General features: G+C 40.5%; 1 protein-coding gene across 1 annotated transcript in view; it reads right to left on the bottom strand.

Moving 5' to 3' along the window:
* The window catches only part of LRRN2 (leucine rich repeat neuronal 2), a 217,050-nt gene extending 191,246 nt beyond the window's left edge, over positions 1–25,804 (bottom strand). The window contains exon 1 of the mRNA XM_089514566.1: positions 25,312–25,804. The gene's annotated coding sequence lies outside the window, so the exon portion shown is untranslated. The remainder of the gene's footprint in view (positions 1–25,311) is intronic.
* Positions 25,805–26,412: the final 608 nt, after the last annotated feature.

The following is a 26,412-nucleotide window of genomic DNA, read 5'->3' as shown; positions in this document are numbered from 1 at the left end:
CTACAAGAGACTAAAGAAGACAGAGTAATTGTTTCTTTTAATAATGTTGATGGTTACTTTCATGTTTTCGTGTTTGTTTTTTGCCTGCTTTTTATAAATTGGCAAAAGGGAAGAGGTTCCTTACACGTCAGGTGTTTCTTATAGTTCAGGATCTAATATAGTCATTTGTAACAGGGGCTGCATCCATACTGCAGAAATAATCTAGATTGACAGTACTTCAACTGCCATGGCTCTATGCTATGGAATTCTGGGAATTGTAGTTTTGTGAGACATTTAACCTTCTCTGTCACAGAGCTCTGGTGCTACACCAGCCAAAATTCCCAGTTACATAGTACTGAGCCAAGGCAGTTAAAGCAGTGTCAAAATGCATTGTTTATGAAGTCTGGATGCAGCCTAGGCTTTTTAAAAAAAATAAATTCATTTTCCACTTATTACATGATACTTTAATGTCAAGCCAAATTAAATATAGCATGTTTTATGTTCCTAAAACATCAAAGTCACTTTCAATCCATATTGTTGTGTGCCTTCAAGTCCTTTCCAACTTCGGGTGACCCTAAGATGTTTTATCATAGGGTTTTCTTGACAAGTTTCTTTAGAGGAGGTAAAATGATGCTAATATTGCATTTTCTATTTTTCTGAATATTTCTGTCACTCCACCCACAAAACAGGAAAAAAAACCCAGTCCCCCCCCCCCCCCCATGGCTTCAAAATTTCTGGATATTTTACATTTCTAAACATGCAAGTGAAACCTGGAGGTTTCCATGGTGGTAATAGCTGTAAATACTTAATTTTGCTGCTGGAGAAAGAAGTTTTTTTCAGACTGGTTTTGGTAGGAATTCTCTAAAATTTATGAACTCTTCATTTTGGGAATGGAAAGAACTTGAACCTTTTTTAAAAGAAAAAATTAAACGCAGGAAAACGTGACAGTTTCATTCAAACCAAACCTGTCCTTAGCAGGCTATGATTTCAAATAGAGACACTTGGAGGGAGAAAGGAAAACAGAGCAAGCTTCCAAGAGAAAGAAGTCTCTAGGGGCCATGTGTCTTCCAGCAGCTAGCATTGGAATCCTAACTAAAAGATGCACTGCCTGTACAGAGCAGATTAGGCACAAGCTCTTCTTTTAGCAATAGGTTCTTCTGTCAATTGATCCCAGAGATCCACCAATAGAGCAATTGTCAGTAAAACTACTCTGCTGGCTAAAATCTGCCAGAAGCAATAATAATAGAAAGGACCTTTCTCTATCACTTACCAATGTACCTAGCAGTTTACAAAGTGTAAGCTAATTGCCCCCAATAAGCTGGGTACTCATTTTAGTGACCTACAGAAGGATGCCAGGCTGAGCCTGAAGAAGAACCAAAAGGGGACAGCGATGGGGTGTGGCAAAGGAGGAGTTGAATTATACTAGCTCCAAACCTCCTCCAGCACAGAGTCATAGCCAGAACGCTGGCTGACTAGGACAAGTACAGTCAGATGTCATTTCCAACACTCTTGGGAGTTTATCACATGAAGGAAATCCTGTGCAAAAACAAGGGTATAAACTGGGGGAAAAACCCACAAAAGCAGCTTGATTTTCACATAACATCATTGTTAAACTAATGCTAACCCAAATGGAAAGTGGAGAGAAAGTAAACAAAATCTCAAAAGTAAAAAGAAGCAGCTTCTGTTTATTCTCCATTTGGGTTAACACAAGTTTAATAATGAAATGTGTGAAAATGAACCCGCTTGTGTGGGTTTTTTCTACTTTTTCAATCATGTTTTTGCACGGGATTTCCCCCATGTGATAAACTCCTTAGTCTGAGAGGAGATTGGATTTTACACAGCTTCAGTTGGCCTAGTGTTGGCCCAGCTGACTCTTGGCCATCTTCACACATTAAAAATAAAGATCAGGAAGCAATGAGGCAAATAAAAAACTAAACAAACAAACAAACAAACAAACAAAGGAGAATAGGTAGATTTGATATGCTTTGAATATTGTGTTATAAAATGGTTTGTTCAGGCTTTATCTTGAAATCATTTTAAGCCTATCTGTTTTCCTTGTGGTTTTAATTTGTTGCAAACCACCTTCCTATTTGTCCGCCTTGTTGATTCCTGAGCTTTATTGCCTTAAGACTATTACTGGTGCATCATGCTACTTCTGTCCTTCTGTATGAATCTCATGGCCATCTTCACCAGTTAGAACTGTGCTCTGAAGCTGTAGTTCATTCCTAGAACCACTTTATTCCCTATTTGCCCTCTGCACAATCTGAAAGTCTTAGTTCCAAATAAATATTTCTAAGGTACAAAACATACTACAGAAATAATCCAGTTTGAGACTGCTTTAACTGCCCTGTCTCAATGCTAGCAGATTCTGGGAACTGTAGTTTTATAAGACATTTAGCTTTCTCTGCCAAAGAGCTCTGGTGCCATAATAAACCACAGTTCCCAGGATTTCCTAGTATTAAGCCAGGACAGTTAAAGCAGTCTCAAACTGGATTATTTCTGCAGTGTGTTCTGGACCCAAGTTATGATGTGAGGGTGAAATACAGGAGAAAGAAGAGCAGGTGTCATACTGAGGATGGAGCAAGTTTGTTTTCTGTTGCTCCAGAGACTAGAACACAGAACAATTGTTTTCTGTTGCTCCAGAGACTAGAACACAGAACAAGCTACAGGAAAAGAGATTCCACCTCAACATTAGGAGGAACTGCCTGATAGTAAGAGCTGTTTAACAGTGTGACACACTCCCTTGGAGAGTGGTGGAATCTCCTTCCTTGGAGGTCTTTAAATAGAAGCTGGATGGCCATCTGTCAATGATGCTTTGATTATGATTTCCTGCATGGCAGGGGGTTGGACTGGCTTGCCCTTGCAGCCTCTTCCAACTCTATGGTCTAGATGCATGCTAGGGTTCCCTCAGGGCGTCCTTTACAGACACCCCGCAACCCTAACACATAGCTGCGGCGGCATAATGGTGGCGCCCTGTATACACGGGTGCCGCCATTATGACGTCACGGCCATGCCATGTCCAAACAACACAGTGCGGGTGTGACTTGTCTGCACCGCGTCAGGCCGCTTGTGGTGGCATCGGATGGAGCTCTGAAATAGAGCTCCTTTCCGGAGGGCGCCTCATTCCCATGGCAACTAGATTTCCACAGGAACGACACCAGGGAGAAAGGGACCGAGCAGCCCCTTTCTCCCCTGGCTGTGGCTCCCGGGGTGTCCTGGGGCATGAAGCCCCAAGAACACCCCTTTTTGGGACCAGGGAGAAGTGGCATTTTGCTGCTACTCCCTGGTCCTGAAAAGCGTCGAATTGGGGCCTCTGGGCTGCCGCTGTGGCTGCCCTGGCCCCAATACATAGCACAAAGGGGCGGCTGCAGGCCGCCCTAAATGGGCGGTCTGTATCCCGCCTACGATTCTATGATAGGTCTATGCCATACTAGTTAGCATTTGAAATAGTGAAAAGGGAAAGGAGATTTTACCAGTAAAGGAATGTAATTGAATTAAATCATCATCATTCCATGTCACTTATACCTCTTTCAATTGCTATCCAAATCTGCCATTCAATTTCCACTCTTTTCATTTTATATATATATATATATATATATATATATGAATGATTTTCATAGCTCTTCCTGCAAGTACAATCCTCATTCAGCCCTCCTGCTGGTTTGCATCAGCTGCAAAGTAATGGGAACCATTTTTCACATGTTGTAGAGAGAGTTTCACTGACTCTGGTGTATAATCAGAGCAGGAGAAAGAGGGAGATTTGAGGTATGATAAGTTATCTCCTTTAAACATAAACAGGTCTTGTTAATTTAACTTACATTTGAAACAGAAAATGGCATAGGAGGAAATTCAGCACTTGCCAAATGGAAAAGGACAAATTCAGTCAAGTAGGGGATGAGGAATTTTGCTTTGGAAAATCAGAGTGGATGGAGAAGGGGAAGAGATGGTATATGTGCATATCAATAAATTAACCAGGAATCTACACAGCATTAAATACCCTAACATATCTGGAGACCCTTGCTGAAATCCAACTTTGCCTTTTTAAATAGTTGCATGATGAAAAGGAAGGCACAACAGAAGATCTCAGCCTTGGAATATGATTCTCCAGAGTAATCTAGACACAGTTTATTCAGCAGGCATCTGGAACAGCTCAGACTTCAGATGGTGTCAGGGGGAGATTCCATTAAACCTGGAAACCTTGCAGTGGAACAAACTACAAGGAAATGACTTCCTATTCTTTGGATGTATCAGGGACATAGAAAGACTCTTTCCGACTAAGCATGCCAGACAGGAACCACTGTCGATGTCTAGCCTGGATTCTAGAGTCCTGCAGTCAGTAGGCCGTGTAATACCCACAAACTTCTTATCCCCTAGAAGTAACTCTATCATTAGACAAAGTGAAGATGCAGAGGGTGAGGGATCAGGAAGTGACAAAACTATGTCTGCCATGCAGCCAGTGCTGTGTTTGTGAGGCTAGCCTCTGATCCCTAGGTGTGGTGAAGAATGTAGCAGTATTGCCAGTACTTAAGTACATTTCAGCTATCAACTTGTGTGTAGAGACAGTTATGCCTTGGTGTCTTCTATGACAGTGAGGTGGGGAATTGAGTTGTTGATTTTAGTATAGATTTGCAAGCTATTTAAGGATCTGAAATTAATTTGCAGATATGGTCCCATGCCTTGGATACCTACTTCTAATTATGGACTAAAATGGAAGTGGATTCATCAGCCCACTGACATGAGAGACACCAGACACCATTGGATATGGTGGTTGATAGCATGTGGAGCCACCATGAAAACAAAATATCTTGGGCCATACATCAGAATCCCTCTAAAGCAGGTGGTCCAAATGCCACATGGAATTTTTGGCGCCTCAAGGTGCAACCCTTGAAGTTTCTCTGCAGCAATTTCATCCCATTTCAAGCCACCCAACCCTTGCTCCAACTAAAATACTCCTGTTGTAAAGGATGGCAATAGGGGAGGGAGAAGGTGAGAAATATATAAGTAAATGGAGCAGGGACATTCCCCCTACTCTTGTTGCTACTTTTGCAAATCACTTTTCTCTTCTTGTTGGTTTGTTTCTCCCCTCCTGGGTATGTGTGAAGATAATGGGGAGATGCAACCCTGGATATAAAGTCCAACTGAGTGAAGAAAAATCCAGCTCTAAATAATAAATAATAAATAAAATAAATAAACTTTCTTCTTATACCTTGCCTTTCTGATGCAGCAATCAAGGCAGCTTACATGACTAGAATATGTTGGAATAATACATACATTCAATAAATAAATTGACCCCCCCTTTGAAACAGGAAACAAACAGCTTTGAAACAGCTCTCCCTCTAACCTGTCCATACATGTTGTATTTTAAATATCTCCCTTTTAAAAATATGTGCCAAGTTACACCACTTCCATGTCAAATTTGACAATCTGTAGTGTGGCTATTTAGAGAAAAATAAATAAATGGGAAAGGCTTAAATCAGAAAAGCGGGCTTTTTGCATTCTGGCTTGTATCTAAAAACTAAACAATATATCAGGGCTGCTGAAGGGGTATCCCTCCAGGTGTTGTTTGGCTGCCTCAGATAGCAAGTGGAATGAGATGGTAGTAGTTGCAGGTCAATATCAGCAAGAAGGTTACACATTGCTCACACCTCAGTATGTGTTGAAAGCGAGGGAGAGAATGCTGGGGGGAAGGGGAAAGAAGATGAGTTATTCCAAAATGCTCCCCTTCAGCCAATTAAGGAAGAAATCATTCAAGTAGTTGGTACAGATTTTGTAAGATCCATTGGCAATACATCCTCAGTGGGGTCCCTCCCTCATTGTTTCAACTTTGTCCTCATTGTCATTATTGCCAAATGTTCCTGTTGTCTCTTTTTCATCATCACTGCTCACTCTCAGGGTTGAGAACCAAACAACAGACCAGCTGCAGGTAGATAGCTACTGCTCCTCCTTCTCACCAGCATTGTGCCTCACTCCTTCTGAGCCACCATGAGACCTGGGTGAACTGTAGGCTGTGGGAGTGAAGCAAGGGAGGGGATTTCTGACAATTCCTCCTCCCTCCCAGAATGTGGGCCCTCAACTGATGCCATGCCAATTCTTGTGATCAGCCTGCCATTCTTCATTTTAAAAAGACAATCAGCTTGACTTGAATATCATCTCAGGATCACTTCACAAAGATTACATAGGGGCTTGACAGACGGGAAGCTCCGCATTGTTGCCGCAGCCACGAAATGGCGTGGCAATGATGCACTCCCTCTTGGGAGCAAAAAGAAGCTGCCTACAGCAGCTTCCTGGAAGGGGTGTGATTGGCACATGCCAATCATGTCACTTCCTGCCGGCACTGTTTGGGTGCTGCGTGACGTTCATGCCATCGTGGCAACAGCTTTCTGTTGTTGTTTTTTCCCTCCTTCAGCTGATTAACACCTTGAAATAAAAACAACAATATGATTACATCATGTAGCTATGGTTTAAAACTGATGAATATATTGCATGATGTAGAGATGATTTTTGCTCCTCCATCTGTCTGTCCGTATTGCTGCCTCCTGGTCACATTGTTGGGGGAAGTGCTTCCTATTTCCCTGTGTTCTTGAAGTGTAGATCAAGCAAAGAGCTTGGAGTTGTTACTTTTTTTAAAAAAAAATTATAACTTGCTTGCTGGTGGTAACTTTTCCAAGCTCTGATCATGATGTATGCAGGTGTATGATGTAGAAACCTAACATAAACATTTGCTTCCTGTTTATTATGAATACAATGGCTCAATGAACTTGAAGCACATTTACATAGAAATATATCCCCATGGTTTTACTAGAATTTCAAAATGTCATTAGTTATTCCGCAGTAGACTGGTAGACATTGGGTACCTATATAGTTATTACATCAACCACCACATTTCATTTGAACTGTCAGCAGTGCCCTCTAATTTAGCATACAGAACACACTGTTCAACTACTGGGTGTGTCTCTGTGTATGAACAAATTGTGAACACAACAGCAACAGAATTCCCTTTTAAAACTAAAAGAGCAAGAAGCCACCTGAATGTTATATACCATGTTCTCACCCAGTTTAAAACATACTGTCAGAGCTGTTCATTCAATATTTGTTAATTTAATAATTTGATTTCCATTAGCTCAATATTCAAAATGGGATATTTGCTAATAAAATAATTTCCTAGTCCACAACTTTGGATAGTCTCATTGGTGTTCACAAGACTACTGGAAACATTTATGAGCTATTGCTTTTTATGTTCTAATTTGCTAACTCAGTAGTGGCACAGCAGAACATTTGTCCCAGGTGCCTTCATTCCTGCTTGCTAGCCTTTTAGCAGCTCCGGCTCTTACAGTAAACAGTGGGCAGAAGACTAAACCACACACTGTGCTAAAATTATATGTAACATGCAGCTGAACCTAATTTTCTTTTCATATCCCAAGTAATTTGGCACCCCAGTGTGCAGGGCTCCAAAATATATTGGAAGCAGTATGCATGGGTCAGAAATTGGACATCTGTTTTCCTTCTAAATCCCCCCACCTATCCCACTCCCACCAAGTCTCTTTGTTCTGCTCCTTCTGGCTAGTGCTTCATTGCTCATTTACTTGCCTTCTCTTTGCTACTACAGTTAACCAGAAGAAGAATACAAAGCAACATCAGAATTGTGTTATTTCTGTCTCCGCATTCTGATTTGTGCTTGCCTGCTCAGAGAAAGCAGTTGAATAGGCTTATAGTCACTTATGGAGCCTGGTGGCTTCCCTGTCAGGTAGGCAGTGAATCTACTATGGGTTTTAGTCCAAACAAAAAGCGGATTCACTCACCTGGAAGCTGCCAGCCACCTCTGACAGTAAGTAAAAGGGCAGAGAGATTCAGGAGTTAACTATGTGCCCCACCCTAAATTGGTGTGGTTTGCAAAAATGCCTAGCAGCCCTGCATGTGATCATAAGAGTGCTGCTGGATCAGACTAAAGAGCCATCTGGCTTGGTATTCTGTTTCCAATAGTGGTCAGCCGGATGCTTCTGGGAATCTCACAAACAGGGAATGAAAAGAAAGAATCAAGGGAAGTAATAGTACCACTCTATTCTGCTTTGGTCAGGCCTCACCTGGAATACTAAAACCATTTCTGGGTACCACAGTGCAAAAAGGATGTGGACAAACTGGAACATGTCCAGAGGAAGGCAATCAAAATGGTGAAAAGTTTGGAAACCATGCCTTATGAGGTACAACTTAGGGAGCTGGGTATGTTTAGCCTGCAGTAGAAAAGGTTAAGAGGTGATATAATAGTCCTATTTAAATATTTGGAGGGATGTCATACTGAAAATGGAGCAAATCTGTTTTCTGCAGCTCAAAATAATAAGACCCAGGAGCTTATCGCTTAAACTTTTGTCTCTGTTCTGGGCATGGGAAGGAGAGGTGTGTGGGTGAGTGAAAATGGATTTTATCACATGCTAAACCATTGGCAAGGTGTCCACGTGCCATTGCTGACCCTAACTCATCCCTGAGCCAGGCTCAGGCATGTGAATTTTGCTCAGCCAGAAAGCTTCCAGCTGAGCAAGAAAATTTTCCGGCTGAACAAAATTTGCATGCCTGAGCCTGGCCTGGTTCGGGGATGGGTTAGGGTCAGCAATGGCATGGGGATGTCTTGCTGACAGTTTAGCATGCAATAAAATCTGTTTTTACTCAGCCACACGCGTCCCCTGCCTTTGCCCAGAACAGAGACAAAAGTGTGTGCGATAAACTCCTCAGACCAATGGGTTCAAACTATAAGAGATTCCACCTCAACATTAGGAAGAACTTCCTGACAGTAAGAGCCAGTGTAGTGGAGTCTCCTTTTTTGGAGTATTTTTAAACAGAGGCTGGATAGCCATCTGTTGGGGATGTTTTGAATTTATATTCCTGCATGGCAGGAGGTTGGATTGGATGGCCCTTGCAATTTCTTCCAACTCCATCATTCTATGATTCCAAGGTAACAGTCCTCCATATCATCCTCAGATTCTATCATCAACACCTAATTTAGACAACTCCTCAGGTCCTGATTTCCTCCTTTTGTGTAGATGACATGTGCTACAGGTCTTATTAAATCAAGTGATTTGAATGTGGTTCACTTTAAGACTTCCCCATTTTTCTCAAAGCATATCAGTCTGTTTTATGTTTAGAAAGTGGATCTCATGTTAATATGATTCTTGACTATTTTCCGTCACTAAATAGATTGAACTGGCTCTCACCACACGGAGGAATTGCCTGTGGGTGAATGATGCCTGACCAATGAAAATTTCTAGGATAGGAATTAAAGCAATCCAATTCATCTCCTTCTTTGTTTAAAAATGTATTTTGCATGGATATGGCATGTTGCTCAGTCAAAAAAAGGGGAACAAATGAACAGAGTGGTTAGCTGACTGGAAATGCTTAGTTCATTTCCATCTTAATATTCCCTTGTATGTTAGAAGACATTTTGTCAGTTCAGTAGGATGTGGTGTGAAAGATGGAAATCTTAGCTATGCAAAAGAATATGAATATCTTGTAGTTGTTACAGCAGGACCTGTTAGAGCAGAAACTGAGGCTCACTAGACTACAAATCGGAAATGCTCCTCTTTCTTTTCTTTAAAAATAAAAATTGTCAGCAATTAAAATGGATAAAATCAAGGTAGTATTACTGAATTTTACAGGCACACATATAGTTCTCTAGAGAACAGAACAATTTTGTGTCTTGTCTTTGAACTTTGAGTATTGATTCAACTGAAATGTAAGGAAAATGAAAGAAGAACAAAGCCCATCTGGTATGAATGAGATGTCCTTATAGAGTATAATTTGACGGAATATAATTTTGGAGAGGAAAATTATGCCCAGTGCTAATCTCTGCTAAATATTACTTCATAATAACACAGAGAAAGGTTATTAATATCTAATGGGAATCACTAGTCTCTCCATGGGGTCTGTTGATATTCTAAGTATTTTAGACGCAGAAGGTGCTAGAGGGAAAAACTGGCCTTAAAGTCAAATGGAACTACTGAATAATTCATTTAAAGTAAATAATTAAGGGCATCTATGATGCTGCATTTACCATTTACATTATCAGCACACACTGACAGGAAAGATGGCCCAACATTCAGTATGGATTGGTACTTTCAGAAAATCTAGTTTATTCAGGTATACAGAGTCTTCCAACTAAAATACAATGAAACATTTTATGAACATAAAACAGACCATCAGAGCTGTTATTTAGGCAATTATTTTTGTTTGTTGTGTTCTAAGGATTTTTTTAAAAAGGAAAATATTTAAGTGTTATGCATTTCTGATTTCTTAGCCAGAAAGCTTAATTGGCTACAGCTTCTAACTTTGGATGTGCTTGATTAAATGGGCGTAAACATTCTTTACCAATCATAGTGTGTTTTTGCTGGAACAGTTGTTGTATACACAAGTGATATGTGCCATGTATGAAAATTGTTGTGTGCAAAGCACACCTCTAAACTATAAAGAAGGCGATGGAGGGATTAACAACAGAGGCTTTATCCAAAAATGACCAAAAAAAGAGCTTCTTCAGTGTGTGTGTGTGTGTGTGTGTGTGTGTGTGTGTGTAGGGATGCAAAATTGCACCCTAAGCTGTTATCATTTGCCCCTCTCCTTTTCTCATCCAGAAAAATCAGTATTTCATGTGTGTGTGTGTGTGTGTGAGAGAGAGAGAGAGAGAGAGAGAGAGAGAGGATGAGAGGCATCATGGGTCAGATTTCAAATCCTAGCTCGGGCATGTAAACCCACTGTATGAACCTGGGCAAGTCACACTCTCTCAGCCTCAGAGGATGGCGATGGCAAACCACTTCTGAAAAAATCCACAAGAAAATCCTAGTGATCATAAGGTTGCCATAAGTCAGAAACAACTTGAGGGCACATAACAACAACAACAACAACAACAACAACAACACATGTATATAGTGAAAATGTGGCTCACATGTTCTTGAATCTTCCTCCTTCTGGGTATTCATGAATTAAGCCCAAGAAAACAATATGGAGCAGTGGTTAAAATGACAGAATAGAATTTGGGAAATCCAATTGAAAGGACCCACTGAACCATGAAATTCATTGTGTGACCAAAAACAAGTCAAATTTCAGACTGACCAAACTCACAGGGTTCTTGTGAGCATGAAATAAGCAGGAAAAAAAAGCCATCCACACTTCCTTAAACCACTTGGAGGATGAATGTGACACAGCAGAACAATCATTATCATCTTTGTTCTCATTGTCATCGTGCTCATCTCTTTCATTCATCAACTTGCTGCACACAACATGTTCCATCTGCTTGATAAGACATCTAATCCTACTTTCTGTTCCTACAATGGCCAACCAAATGCTCCAATAGTAAAGTTAGAGAGCAACTTCCTATTTGTGTCCCTTACAAAGTGGCATTCAAGAGCATAGTGCCCCCAATACTGGAGGTTAATATACACCCATCATAAGTAATACCTAAGAACCAACATGCTGTAGTGATTTGAGTGTTGGACTAGGAACCTGAGAGAGCAATGTTTAAATCACTGTTCAGCCACAGAAATCCACTGGAGGACATTGGACAAGTCACACTCCTTCAGCCTTTCAGAAAGGCAAGGAAATCCCTCTCTGAACAATCTTGCCAAGAAAACCCCATGATGATAGGGAAAAAGCTTGAAGGCACATGATAACAAAGTAATACACATAAGCAATCTTATCCTTCCTTCCTTTTCCTCCACCTGAATCCTTCATAATGAGAAGTGCGCATTACATTTTGTGTTCAACCTTGGACAGGTCTCACTCCTTCTCATTATTATTATTATTATTATTATTATTATTATTTACTCCAAGTAAACTGGGCTCTCTGTTCAAGCAGCACCTTCTGCATATAGTTACAGAAAATGCATAATCAGGGCCAACTGCTAGCTGAAAATAAAGGATATTACCTGCATACTACCAAACTACTATCATCAGTATCCACCTTGCACAGAGAGAAGTCATACACCTCAGGTCACTCTTCCCCATTAGCGTTCCTTTCGGCAAAGCCAGGAACTTGAACAGACTTGCATTAAATTCTGTGCCGGAGATACACCATAGTGCAATCGGAGCAATTTTCTTGACCATTTATTGCCTAACTAAAAACCACTCATTGGAACAGCCTTTTACACAACCTGCAATAAATATATTTATCACAAAATACTCTACCCCATCAACAACCTCCAGACCTGCACGTATATTTCACTGCCTATAAACTGATTGATGCCCTGGAACTGTTTCAGACTTTTAAAACAGCTTTTCCTCTCCTGCTTCTCATACTCTATGACCTAGAGAAAAAAATAAAAGAGGGTAAGAAAGAGACAGAAGTCAAGTTCAAAATGGCCTATAATGCAGGAATGAGGAAGTGGGCAAGACACAGGAAGAGGGAAGAACCAGTGTTGAAACATCCAAGGGCACAGCAAAGCTGCCTAAAACCTGTCCTTGCTCTTTGCAGAGGTGGGTAAGATATGCAAACAAAATTTCCAGATAAATTAAGGAATAACAAAGAATTAACAATATAGATTTCTACCTATCCACTCAGGTGAAAGTCCCATTGCTACAGTCACAGGCAGATAGATTATTGCAGGAGTGGGTGGATTTCAGGCTGCTGTTCTTTTTTATTTTTATTAAAAAAAATTCTACTAGAATGCCAGGAACTGAAGGATTTGGAGTTATGGATGGGCCATTTTAGTAAGCTCAGTCTGGCTCATGTTCTTTTCCCCCAATGTTGTTATTTTCTTTTAGTCAGTACCCCCCAAAAGTGTTTTTTTTTTCCAGAGAGTCTTCCCCAGCAATAATTGTAAAGTAGAAGTGGAGTCCACCAGTTGCAGGATTGCAGATTGCATCCTGAGGGAGTTACAGTTCACCAACATCTGGAGGGTCCTATGATTCCATCCCTATTGTAAACTCTGGAATGGTGTGGAGAGATGAGAAATATTAGCTTGGTACTTCACAACTTAAATGATATCTAGGGCTGTCTCATTGGGGAGGGGTCATAGGACCATTAAGTGAAAGGGCAGAATTATTTAATCAACCCACTGGCGGGCAGTGGAAGGGAAGTCTTTGACTGGTATTTTTTGTGGGTTTTTCAGGCTGTGAGGCTGTGTTCTAGAAGAGTTTATTCCTGACATTTCTCCAGAAGCTGTCTCTCTGAAGATGCCAGCCACAGCTGCTGGTGAAACATCAGGAATAAACTCTTCTAGAACATGGCATCATAGCCTGAAAAACCCACAAAAAAGTATGGATGCTGGCCATAAAAGCCTTAGACTTCACTTTCAATAGTAATTTGCCACTGCTGTCCACAACTGAATGTAGATAGTAAAGATGAAAAGCAAGAAGAATATCATCTCCATGAAGAAAAAACAGAATTTATTTCTGAAACAGCGTACAGGTGTAGCCTATTTTAAGAGTATAAAAGCACTGAGAGGTGACATAACCCTACCCACTGCAGCTCTTGTGCAATATCTGTTCATTTTAAAGAAACATGTATGCAGGGGGGTAGAGGTTTAGATTATCCCCTTAAATTGTAACACCAACCTTGATCTCTTCAAGCTTTTTGCAAATTTATTTTTTATTATGATGTGTGTTAGCACAAAAGCTTGACTTGGTGGTACAAAAGCTTGGTACATATATACATACACACATATACTGTATTTTCAGCATTTTCTTGCAAAGTGTGTTAATGGTTCGTAAACTGATAACTTCAAGAGAAAGAAAAAGGAAAGTTATTTCCCAGGAAACAATAATTTCATTTTCAGAGGCCCACCCAGCAGAATAAGAGAAAGTAGCTGCTGGCACATCCTGCTCATAGAAAAAGGCAGAAGAAGATATCATCAATCAATGCGCCAGTGGCTCACACCTCATTGCAAAGAGAGTCCAAGCGAGACACAGATCTCCATTGTGCTTCCAGGCACAGGGACTAGATTGCAAAAGCAATTGGCTGCAGCAAGCTCCTACATGTAGGGAATTAATTAGTTGGCCCCCATTGTATGTCCTGTGGTTTCTGCAGGCCAAATCCCCACATGATCTTAAAGAGCAAGGCGAAGACTAGATGGAGACAGACTGATTTACACGAGTTGAAGATCATAACGCTATACTGGCTAGTGGCTACTGAATCATAATTCTACCTCTTCCAAAGAAATAAACTTTCTATAATATATTATTAATATGTGTGTGATCTATCTATCTATCTATCTATCTATCTATCTATCTATCTATCTGTGAATATATATTAAGATACATCTGAATTGTGCAGTTTCTTTATCACTTGGACAGCACGGTTATATTACTTTTGATCATGAAATTCAGTCCTTTCTCTTGTAATATGGATTAATGCTCTTGGTACTGTCAGGGTACTATCACCCTCATAATATTGTCACAAGCAAACAGCTTTTTGATTTTCAAGCATTTCTCATTAAGCAGAAATAATAATAATATTGTTTTACAAATCAGGTATTGTACAAAGAAATACTGATAATAATTCCAATAATGAACCAATAATGACAATTAAAAAAAGTAACATTGGCCCTGTCCAGATGGGCCCTTTGCGGCGTGTCCACAATGTGCTAGGGTTGCCTTGGGGTGGCGCGTGCATACGCCCCGCAACCCTAGTATGTCATGCACACACCACAGTTACACAGCACCATACATACGGTGTGTGCAATGATTACATCACAGCTGCGCTGCCTACATACGGTGCTGCGCAGCTGTGACGTAACCATGCCATCTCTGGTGCTTTGCGGCGCTTTGCAGCACCGCAAAAAGGAGCCGCATTTTGCAGCTCCTTTTTTGCTGCACAGCAGCACCGCACAATTTGTATGCTGTGGCACCCCTGCGCAGCAAAGAGAGGTACCGAGGAGATGCCTCTTTTTAGCGGTCTGCACCCCGCCATTGTCATAATGTTCCAATAAAATTTTATTCTTTCTGCTATTTTCTGAATGTTCCAAATAGGATCAGAGGTTGTGGATTTCTCCAGTTCGCTGTTGATAAACATTATATCCTTAACACTAAACAATATATTAATTGAGCAACTTTTCTGCTGTTCAGACACTTCTTCTTTATAGACGTATTGTTTTTCAATTAACCTTCAGGAGTAATTCTAGCACTGTATGGAATCGCCAGTCAAAGGAGACCAAGGGGCAGGGATGCAGAATCTCTTTGTTTATCTAAGTAGTAGTTAACTTTTTACCAGCTTTGTGCGCCAAGGAAATTTTGAAGCAGTTCATCATCTCTCTTGGTTATCATTTTAAACTTCCTGGACACAGGTGTATCTCTTGTGTAAAGTGAAATCCTGTTAAAATTTTAGCTGGTAGCCATATTTTTCAACAGGTGTTCCACCCTGCCATCTCTTTTGACCACAGACTGTCCACCTTCACACAACTTCTTCTACATAATTATTCCCCAGGTTAGCTATTAATTGAGTGTTTTATAAAAACTGATTGATGCCTATTAATGTTACTAGATGTTTTTTCAAGCAATATATATATATATAATTATGATAGTAGACCTAACAGCAGAAATTGCTAGTTGCTGTATGCCAAATGTTCTCCGAGACTTACAAATAATAGCAACTCTATTTTCTGTTTAGTTGTGAAATTGCAGCTCTTCTGCTTCTATTAGGTTGGTTTGAATGGCTACAAAACAACTTTGTTGCCTGGTGAATCGAATTACCCTGAAAACCAATAGCAATGGCATAAATAAGGTGATCTAACTGCCATATGGTGGTTTTATCTGGAATTATTTATACATCCAAATGTCATTTTTGGCAAACCTTTATAACTGGTTGCATTTTGCAATGTATGTCCCAAACTCCAGGAATTAACTGAGTGGGAGGGAAGAGTATCACTTTATTTCTCCAAACTGTGTTGTATTTGACTTCTCATTAGAATTGCTGCCATTCCTTATGACTGCTAGAATTAGCAGAAATTTCCACTAGAAGTTCTTTAGTAATTCATTTCTTCAGAATGCTTTCAGATTTCCACTAGAAGAAGCACTGGGATGATGGCTGGGGAGGGGGGGAGTCTGAGAATTGTAGCCCCCAAAGTAGCTTTTCTAAGCTGTACCAAAAACATGTTCTGAAAACCCAGCTGTTTCCACACAGTGGATGATTTCATGACCTCAGTTTACTGGGAACCTGAGAAAACTTGATAACTATGAGAGTTCTGTGCCTGGGTTATGGGATACTAATTCATGGCTGGCCAGCTTTACATCTGAAAGACTCTATCACTTGTTCCAGTAGCTTAGGCCAAAATGGCTGAGGCACAAAAGTTGAATAATTTCTAATAGAATCATACAACTGCAAAAGAATTACTTAAACCAGAAAAGCATTTATTTATGTACAAGAAAATATGAACTTTCAGAAAGGAACAAAATGCTAATTCCTGTGGCAATTCATGTTGTAAAATATTACAAGAGGTCTGATCTTTACAAGTTTAGGGTAATTTGAGGATTCATTTTTGGCAGAAGGGACCTTTAAGTCACAGGAAAGCAAAATCTAGTTGTGGTTCTTTTTTAGCCTGACACGATAATGTCACTGTATGGCAGTCATTGTGGAAGCAAGACTTGAAAGCCCCTATAGGTATTTAGTGGATTTAGAGCTGATGTATTTCAGATCTTCCCCTGGTATCTTCAGATCTGTTTTTTATATATAGCGAGAGAATCTTATATAGCCACTGAAGACGGTTGGTTCAGACATGCAGATGTATATACAAAAATAAATGTCATATAACAACCAGTTACTTCATGTGAAACATACCTTTGAAAATAAACACAGCAGAGAGCAGGAGTGAATAGTTTTTCCAGGGAAGCCTTTGATGTAATAGTAGAGGGGAAAAGGATAGAATGTAAGACAAACCTTGTTGTAACTTTGGATATACCTAAGGGTATACCATAGGAGGATAAAGTAAAACAAAGATTCAAGAGAATATATCCCAGGAAGAACACACTTTAGTTTAGTGTATCTTGAATTTCAATAAGAAAACAAATTGACTTTTTCTATATGCATATCACAATGTCAAAGACATGATTTTTAATGCAGTAGTCCTAATTTCTTTCCCAATGACTATAGTGTTGCTTTACTTCATTGAATTATACATTCATAATATAAAGTAACAAGAGCTCAGAAAAATTGCTTTTTTGGACTACAATTCCCATAATTCTCCATGATGGCTGGGATTCTGATGAACTATAGGTCTAAAAAGTAACTTTTCAAGCTCTGAAACTGAGCACTCAAAACAAAGCACTGCCCAAACACCATAACTGTGTAAACTGAACATATTTGAAGGTGAATAGGATTTAGATGTATAGAGTGTAGCATATACTGTATAGACTATAGCTTTTTTAGGAAGGCATCTGAACAAGAAGGGCTAAATAGATGGTGGGGCCATAAGTGTGGCCATAAACCTGCTCCTCAAACATCCCTACGCATCTGGCAGCCTTAGAGATATTTGTGCATCAAACGTAAGATATATAGAGGGCATTGCAGCAGTCAAATGCTAGTACTGAGTTCCTGTGATTGGGAACTGTGCCTTATAATTTGCTTCCCAATCATATGAGCTCTGTAGCTGTGTTCAGCCAAATGTATGAAAGACCCATGCACCTGGCAGCCTTAGAAAGGGCTATAGAACTTTGTGCTCAATGCAGAAAAAGCTAGTACAGTGCCACTCAAAGTGGGGATCTGTGAACTGGTGCTGGTCCACAAGCTATTGGCTACCAAACCACAGCAAGTTTCCAGGAAATAAAGAAATGGTTATAGTCAGTGGGCACAAATATGGGCACAGATGAGCTAGTCTCTCACATGGTGGTGGTGGGGAACTGCCAGTTCCTCACATGAAACAGTTTAAAAAGCACTGATATGGGGACATTTGGGGGATAGGGGCTCCATTCTTATCAATATCCATACTATTTTTTTAGACCTTCATATGTTTAGGGGAACATGAACAGGGCTTGTACATGTAAATAGGACACACACACAGTCTGTTCATATAGTAGCGAACACCACTTTTTGCACAAGTTTCACCCACGAGACAGAGGCTACATGAATGTAATTTAAGTCTGCCTTATTGAAACATATTTTAGCTGCCTTTCCTCTTGGCAGACAGCAGAGTGGTACACAGATATGATTTAAAACAGAAGTATAGTTTTAAAAAACCAAGAATATCTTCATGGGACAAACAGAGAATTGAGCAGATATAATGGAACAAACAAAATCTGGGTAAACAAAGAAGGTTTGAGTTGGGTATTCCATTGTTGGATTAGAGGTTCAGTCTCCCTTACCCATAATTCTGTAATCCAAAATATTTCAAAATGCAAAACGTTTCTCATGAGTGTCTGAGAAAGTGATGCTTTTGCTTTCTGATGTACACAAACTTTGTTTCATGCACAAATTATTTTTAAAATATTGTATAAAATTACCTTTTGGCTAGGTATATAAAGTATATATGAAACATAAATCTCAATATGTATGTATATGCAAATACAGGTATTCCAAAATTCACAAAAAAGTGAAATCCAAACCACTTCTCATCCCAAACATTTTGAATAGGAGAGACTCAACCTGTACAATAATGTGTACATAGCTTAATGTGTATATCAATGTACTCATGGACAGTTACAGTGTAAGAAGCAGGACCTGTGGCAGGCACAGCTCCTCCGTTGTACACATTCAGTGAACACACATAGTTGCAACACGTGCACAACCCTTTTGCTAATATAGCCACAAAAGAGCATCTTAATTCTTTCTGTGGTCCTTTTTCCTCATGTGTGGATTCAAGTGATTCCAGTTTGTAAGACGTTATGAAATATCAAATATCACAGCACACATCTTTGACAAGACTTGACAATCCTCATGTTTCCCTGCATAATAGTTCCCCTGCTATACAGTGAAATAAGCAGCAAGAAGAGGGGAAGATGTTCTTTCTTGTTCTTTTTAAAAATGATTGTAAAAGATGTACATTCAGTGGATAATATTTTCACCAAGCTCATATTGGAGATATATTTAAGATTTTGTAGGAAGGAAAAGTGTCACCTTTTATTGAGCCAGCTTCAGCAGTAGAGAATTGTTCAAGCAACATATAACTCTGTTGGACAGAAATGAATACCTAGGTATTAGCCTTAAGCTTATACTCTATGAGTGTTTTCATTGAAGGAATGTACACACTTAGACTAAGAAAAGCCATGACTTTCCTCATTCATAAAGTCAAATAGACTAATGCCACAAAATACAAATCCAACATAGTAACTCACAACAAACTAGAAAAAATTATAGAAGTTAGTAATAAACCCACCCTGATATTTAGCAGCCTCTTTACTGTATTCTTTTAATTCCAGATGGGGGAAGATGCTAGTATACATTGTAAAGTATAAAGATGGTTCTTTATTCTTTTGTGGAAATATTTGAGGAGCAGATTTGTAAACCTTTAGCCTTGTAGACTGAATTACAAAAAGTGTTGGATTCAATGGGATCTTGCCTTCTAATTTGTGCAAGATTTTTGGGCTGCACCTGAGCTTAATAATTAGCATTATTTCCATCCCTTAGATTTCTGGACCAAAACCTCAGCCTAGGGATTGGGCCCTTGAGATGTTACAGGGAATGGGTTCTTACGATGACTCAAATGTGGGGCAAGCAAGGGGAACTGGGAAGCAGGCCAGAACAAATTCTGGGTCAGCTGACTGTGGAAACAGACATGAGAGTAATGAATCCAGAATTTGGCTAAAACCTGTCTAATCAGGTAATATGGCTAAAAGTAGAGCATTTTTCAATGGCAGAGTGGATGATAACATGCACACAGTAGCGCAACTCAGCCCTTCCTAGCCACAGATTCCTTAATCATGGATTCAACCATTCACAGTTTGAAAATATTAAAAACATATATAAATACCAAAAACCAAACCTTGATCTTGCCATTTTATATAAAGGGGCATTACTTGGCAATTATATTTAATGGTACCTGAGTATCCATGCATTTTAATACCCACAGTGTGTGTGTGTGTGTCCTGGAACCAAACTCCAGTGGATATCAAGGGCCCACTGTACTAGGAATTGCAACAGCACACATGACACAGGGAGAATTTTTTCCAGACCCTACACTGTTTCTGAGGATTGTGGAGGGCCCATTTCTATCTCTCCTTCACTCCTGCCTTTTTGAGTGTATCAACACTGCATAAGCACAGCACACAAAGAAATAATGCAATACTGCACTAGAGCGTCCTGCTGCTAGCTGGGAGTAGGTAGTGATGGGTGCCCAATCTTTAAAGCCCTCTTGCATAAAACATTTCTCCTCCTGAATTCATGGTAGCTCAGAGAAAAACCAGTGAATATTACAATCATGCTTCCCCTTGTATATTCATAAATGAATGGTTGAGGGCTAAAGGTGAGGGCTAAAGAAGAGATGTTGCTGTATAAATCAGAGCTTGGGATTTATTTTTATTATTATTATTATTATACTGGCTTTAGAGGGTGAAGGGTTGTGGGAATTCTAATTCAAGAAAATAACTTTTTAAAGCTCTGATATAGAGTCATAAGGGTGTAAAAACAAATTTCCTGAGACTCAAAGCCCAAACAGACAGGCCAAAATAAAAGCTGCTTTGGGCCAGTTTGGAGGTATGCTGTTTAAATGATACATTCATCTTAGGACTGGAGCATGGCTTTGGCGTGGCTTCTGGCCTCTTAGAACACATGCATCATTCAAAGTGTCTGTTCAGGCCCTTAGTTTGCTATTATTGGATTATCACCTCACACTTAATCTAAGTTCAGTTTGACCAAATTAAGGTCAATTAAGCTTGCCCCTTTGTGGGTAAAAAGAAGAGGGGGAATAGGTACACTTTCCACACCTGCATCCTTATTAATGTCCCCCCAAACCTGTGGTATGATCAGACCTTGTAAGAGAAAGGCTTTTTGTTTGATATAGGACCTTATCGCACACACAATTTTAAACATTCTGGGGACCGAAGGAGGACACTCGTGTGCGCGCGCATGCTGCAGAAAACGGAGTTTATCGCACACAAATACGTCCTCCAAGAAGCCCTGTTCCGTCCCCCGGCGCGCACCCGTTCGCGTCCAGTCCTGACGGGCGTGATATTTGCCTGACGGTAATCTGTCAGGCAAAAATCACGCCCGTCAGGACTGGACGCGAACGGGTGTGCGTCGGGGGACGGAACAGGGCCTCTTGGAGGATGTATTTGTGTGTGATAAACTCCGTTTTCTGCAGCACGCACGCGCACACGAGCGTCCTCCTTTGGTCCCCAGAATGTGTGTGTGATAAGGTCCATAGTCTCTAGCATTTCATAAGTGTTCATAGATCCAAAGATCCCAACAGGATTTCCCATGAACTCTTATGGTCAGGACACAGCAGTGCCAGTGGAAACTCAATGTTTTCCAGCCAAAACCAGCTCATCATCACCAGGCAATATGTCCAAGGTTCAGATCTCACTTTGATCACATTTTTTAAAAGATATGAATCCCTTGGTGACCATATTGGCTGAGGGATAATTGTGGCTATAGCACAAATGTAATGTTTACAAACTCCTTTAACAAACCTTAGCTTCTTATAATGTCAGGATTATAGAACCATTGTGCAGTGTTGTTGCAAGGTTTACTGAAACCATGTATATAAAGTGCTTGAACACTCAGATGCTTATCATATAAATAAGGATATTAGAAAATGGTAAACCAACTTTGCTAAATTACTTAGCCCAGGGCTGGTCAGTCTTCCAAAATTATCTTCAGCCTTTAAAAAAAAAAATCATCACCACAACTTTACTTTCTTAAGTCCTTGGGGTCCAGCAACACAGCAATCTAGTTAATTTTATTTTTGCCTGAAGGTAAACTCTGTAAAGATCAGCGCTTGTACAAAAAACAATGGTTCCATCAGCACTTTCTGTTGTCTCATAGTACACTCTTGGACCAATATACATGCCAATCATAATAAAATCTTCCATTTTGATGGAAAGTCTCTTCAAACAGAATACCCAACAAATGTTTTACAGAGCATTCCAGTACTTAATCACTAACATTCCCACTGTATTTCTACTCTCAGAACTGTCACATGTGAATATCAACAATTAAGACCTATGCAAAAATGAAAACTGACCCACTAAAATTGGACGTCTCATATTTTCACCCATCTTTCTCGCTCCAACAAGGCTGTTCCTGCTTCAGAAGTAAATGCACCTTTTCTTCCAGCAGCACAGTAGCTTCATGTGCAACCATTTCCTATCAATGTAAAATGACAAGTGTTTTACACTTGCTTTTAACACTGAAGCTGAACTAGTGTAAATGTCACTGTCTACAACATAAGGCTACAGAGCAGTGTGGAACTAGGTCAACTGAACAGGGGTGGTTTCCCCAAGGTGAACAGTGACACGAGGTTTAGAAAGGCTGCAGTGTATTTCTGTGAGTGAACAATGGGAAGGTAAGGGGTGAGTTTGGTGAGCAGAAGACATTTTGACCCATAAGAAAGAAGGACAAGCAAAAAGCCCTTGGCAGATATTTGATTAAAATAGATTATTTTCTCATAATCCTGAGTTCAGCCATTGCGTCAGTTTACTGGAAATTCTGATGGCAGAGGGATGAATACTCTCCATATTAGGTTTCCAGTTTTCAAGTCCCTACAGGTTATTCTACAGGTGATGATTTGGAACAGAATCCATTCCTCCTTATGAAGAAACATCAAGAACCTACAAACTGCAGCATTCACCCTGCTTACTTAGCATGATGCTACGTGCCTGCTTTCTTACTGGATGCTGAACAAAGCACAAAAGTCCCCTGCTCCCAAGGGCAAACATCACTAATTTTTTTTTAGATTGGCAACTGTGGTCACTAAAAATTAAATGCACTCTTAGCTTTATACACACTCACATGGTGGTAGTGGTGGGACACCAAGCTTTCTGATCAAATGTCTCTACATCACTTTGAACTCGTCTTTGGTATCTTCTTGCCCAAAGCCTAGAATGCAGACCCTTCATTCTCAAATTACCCAGAGGTTTCAGCTGTGATTCATGGAGACCTAGTCTTCATACACTAAAACAAGGGGGGGAGTCATTATGCCAAAACTGAAAATAAACATCTCCCCCAGATGAAGGAGCAGCAGCTGCCAAAGACCTGAACATTTTCTTTAAAGAGAATGCTAAGAGGGTCTGAAAGCTATATCGATGCTGAGTGGGCATAGCAGAACCCATGATCAGGTCCCCAAAGGATGTTTTGGTCATTTTGCAGAAGTGGAAGGAAAAGACTTACAACCTCTTTTTATGGATCTTTCACACCACCTAGGTGTGAAATGTGAATTCCAGCTGTGCTGATACACCTCCCCTGTAGAGTTCTAGTTCCGAGTACATTACATGGAAAATACAAAAATAAGTGCAAAGCCTGTGTGTTTCTCTCCCCACTTTTCTCCCCAAATAAAGACACCCCTGACATACATACACAGGGGGGGGGGGGGGGCGGGAGGGCAACCATGGAAAGCTCATGCAGACCTTCAGTCAAATCTTTCCATTCTTAAGTCCCATGTAATGGAGTTCTACTTGGTTTTGAACAGAAATCAACATTATGTCTGGAACATGGTGTTAGGCTTGGGGACACTGGGGAAGAATTGCTCTGGTCCTTCAACATGATGCTTTTTATGGTGACATTTTGTGGAGAGAGTTACACAAAGGATGAGAGACAAAGATACAGGTATGCAAAATAAAGGAGAAGCAGATTAAAAGCAACTCTTTGGCTTTTAGAGCAAGAAAAATTATGGCCACAGAGTTGTCTTTTTGCAGAGTATCATTTTTTAAAATCGCAAATTCATTTTCCATTGACCTCTCCCTCCCTTTCCCCTTAGTGAGAGCACCTTCCCAATTACTAGGGAAGGGTTTGTTTCACATCCATGATCCAAGTGAAGGATATACACACTCTTACAGATCTGTTATTTGTGAAATCTCATGTTTTTAAACTCCCTCTGCCTTTGCTAGACAGCTACACAATTCCACACTGCATAGGATTAACATGATGAGGTTGCAGTGCAGATCAGACATACAATTTATGAAAACAAGGGGAAAGAATTGCAGGAAAACAGGAAGGCAATGAAAGGGGAGACTTAACAGAGTCTCTTTATAGAGGAATGTTTGATGCTGTAACAAAAGCATGAAATCATGCTTTTGTCACTGCATTTTTCCTAAGTAAGTGCAGAAGAAAAAGAAGGCTCAGACCCCCCCCCCCCCCCGATGCCTTACTTGTTCCATCAACCCTTCAGCAGATCTGATCCCTTGTCTTTCACTCTTTCTGGCCAGCCTAAACCTCTTGGTTACAGGCAAGCTCAGCTTCTTCATTCTCTGAGCTAGAGATTATGACAGACAGACATCATCTGGTGTTGTATAGGCTTTAAAAGATTGATGTAATGGAGGGTGAAAGGTAGTTCTTTTTTGACTTGCCTTCATTAGGTGATGAATCCTGTGAAGTGGGGACCCTCTCTCTTAATGCGCCAAGTTAATTCTTAGCACTTTTTCCTTCAGAGCTCACTTGTCTTTATCACCTCTTCCTGTTCATTTTGTTTCCTCTTTCATCTCCTTGGGAATCTGGTCTGAACCCTTTCATTTCTCCCAATTGCCTTTCCATTGTAGGGCAGGGATAGAAGGTGATAGGCTAGACTTTCTTCACTAATACATCTTCCTCCTATCTAACACCTTGGGTGAGTCAATGGTTTGTTGTTGTTTTTGCGACATGAAGGGCTAATTAGAAGACATACATGATGGCTAACAAGTTGCAGCATCCCTGGATGAAACAAGGGTGGATAATGATTACAAGCAAGACCTGCACAACCCTACAGGGACCACTCTGAAGCCATTCTGGATTAAGCATAAAAGTGAGCCATATGACAATCTGACTAGGTGCTTCTGCACTGATCCTTTTACACCAGTCACTGAGAATTTGGCCCCATCTCCTTGAAGGGGGATGGCACACACCTGGATTTCATTGTCATGCAAGAGCAATCAGAATGTAACCTCTACTTTCTCAAGTCAACTGGAGCTTTATCCTGTTAGGCTGGAGATCTATAACTGAACTTTGTTGTCAGTCACCCATAATTTTTCCTAGCTGAGGTAGTGTCGCTGCCTCCCTTTCTCATTTTGTCTCCCTTCCACTAAGCATCAAAATATAGAGATAAAGACAGGTTCCACCAGCCAACCACATACAACACTTTTTTTGTTGTCAGCATTCAGTCTCTCTCAAAATGAGGAGGCAAGAGAAAGAGAAAGAGAAGAAGAAGAAGAAAGGGTGTCAAATAGAAGCTCCTTTATCTGCGTTGGAGAATCCCCTTTGCTCCTGCTACTGCCATCACTGATGAATAACAGAGCTGAACTTACCCTTGGACTCTCCTCTCTTCTCCCAGAGCCAGTGTTATTTGTCTATTCTCTTGCTGCCTTTGCTGCACACACATCTGTCTCTGGCTGATGCCTGGAGTTGGTAGACAGGAGGCGGCTGAGGTGGTGTTGGTTCTGTAGCCCAGATGAAGCTCAGGAGGATTCAGTTTTCCCCCAGCACTGAGGAGATGGTGGCAGAACAGTCTCTGCCTTTATCCTTTCCTTCCTTCCTTGTATCCCTCTTCTTTCCAGCTAGTTCTTTGGAGGCAGCAACAGCAGAGCAGAGAACGGCTCTCATTCCTTTCCCAGCTCACATCTCATTTGCTCTCTCACACACATACACACACACTTGGCTCTCTTTTCCTTTCATCGGCTCCCACCACCGTCACATCACACTCACCTCCTCCCCTTCTAGATTTCCTCCCTCCTCCTTCTCGCTGGAGTCTTGTCACTGCAATGTGCCACCCACCTGAATCAGCTTCTGCCTGCTTTGCCACTTAACTCCCGAGGCACCAGCAAGCTCCATGTGGTAAACAACAGAGTGTGTGTGAGAGAGACACAGGGTGTAACTGTCTGTATATAGGGAAGCAGGCAACAGAGGCAAGAATAGGGGTGGGTAGGAACGCTGGTGGAAGTGACAAGCTTCAAGAAAGGCAGCCGCCTCCAAACAGAGATTGCCACTGCTGGGCCTTCAGGCAAAACCCTTCAAAGTTGCCAAGGCTGAAGTATTGTGCCAGTGGGGAGGAAGAAATGCAAAACATTCAGGACATAAATGCAGCTGGTAGCAGACTATACATCAACTTGATTTATTTTTATATAATGTTAAATAAAACAATATATTGGGGTGTGGGTTTTTTGACCTCAACATTACAAAATTAAATCCCTAGAGCTGGGATGGGCAACTGTGATGGGTCCAGGGGCCAGTTTTCAGGCTTGGGACTGCCAAAAATGAAAAAAAAAAAAACAAAAACAGTTGCTAGAAATTCACTGCAAGTTTTTGAAAATAGTTATATTTTGATTTTGAACAGTGTAGTTTCCTGCAACCTCTCCTGCAGACTTCTAGGAAGAGCACAATTTACTACTTTCTTTGGTCAGAAAGGGGAC

Source organism: Sceloporus occidentalis, unplaced genomic scaffold (genome assembly GCF_023333645.1).
Source record: "Sceloporus occidentalis isolate IW3139 unplaced genomic scaffold, rSceOcc1.0.p SCAF_3, whole genome shotgun sequence".
Lineage (NCBI taxonomy): Eukaryota > Metazoa > Chordata > Lepidosauria > Squamata > Phrynosomatidae > Sceloporus > Sceloporus occidentalis.
The sequence above is the reverse complement of the archived record's forward strand: the minus strand, read 5'-3'. Positions and strand labels throughout refer to the sequence as shown.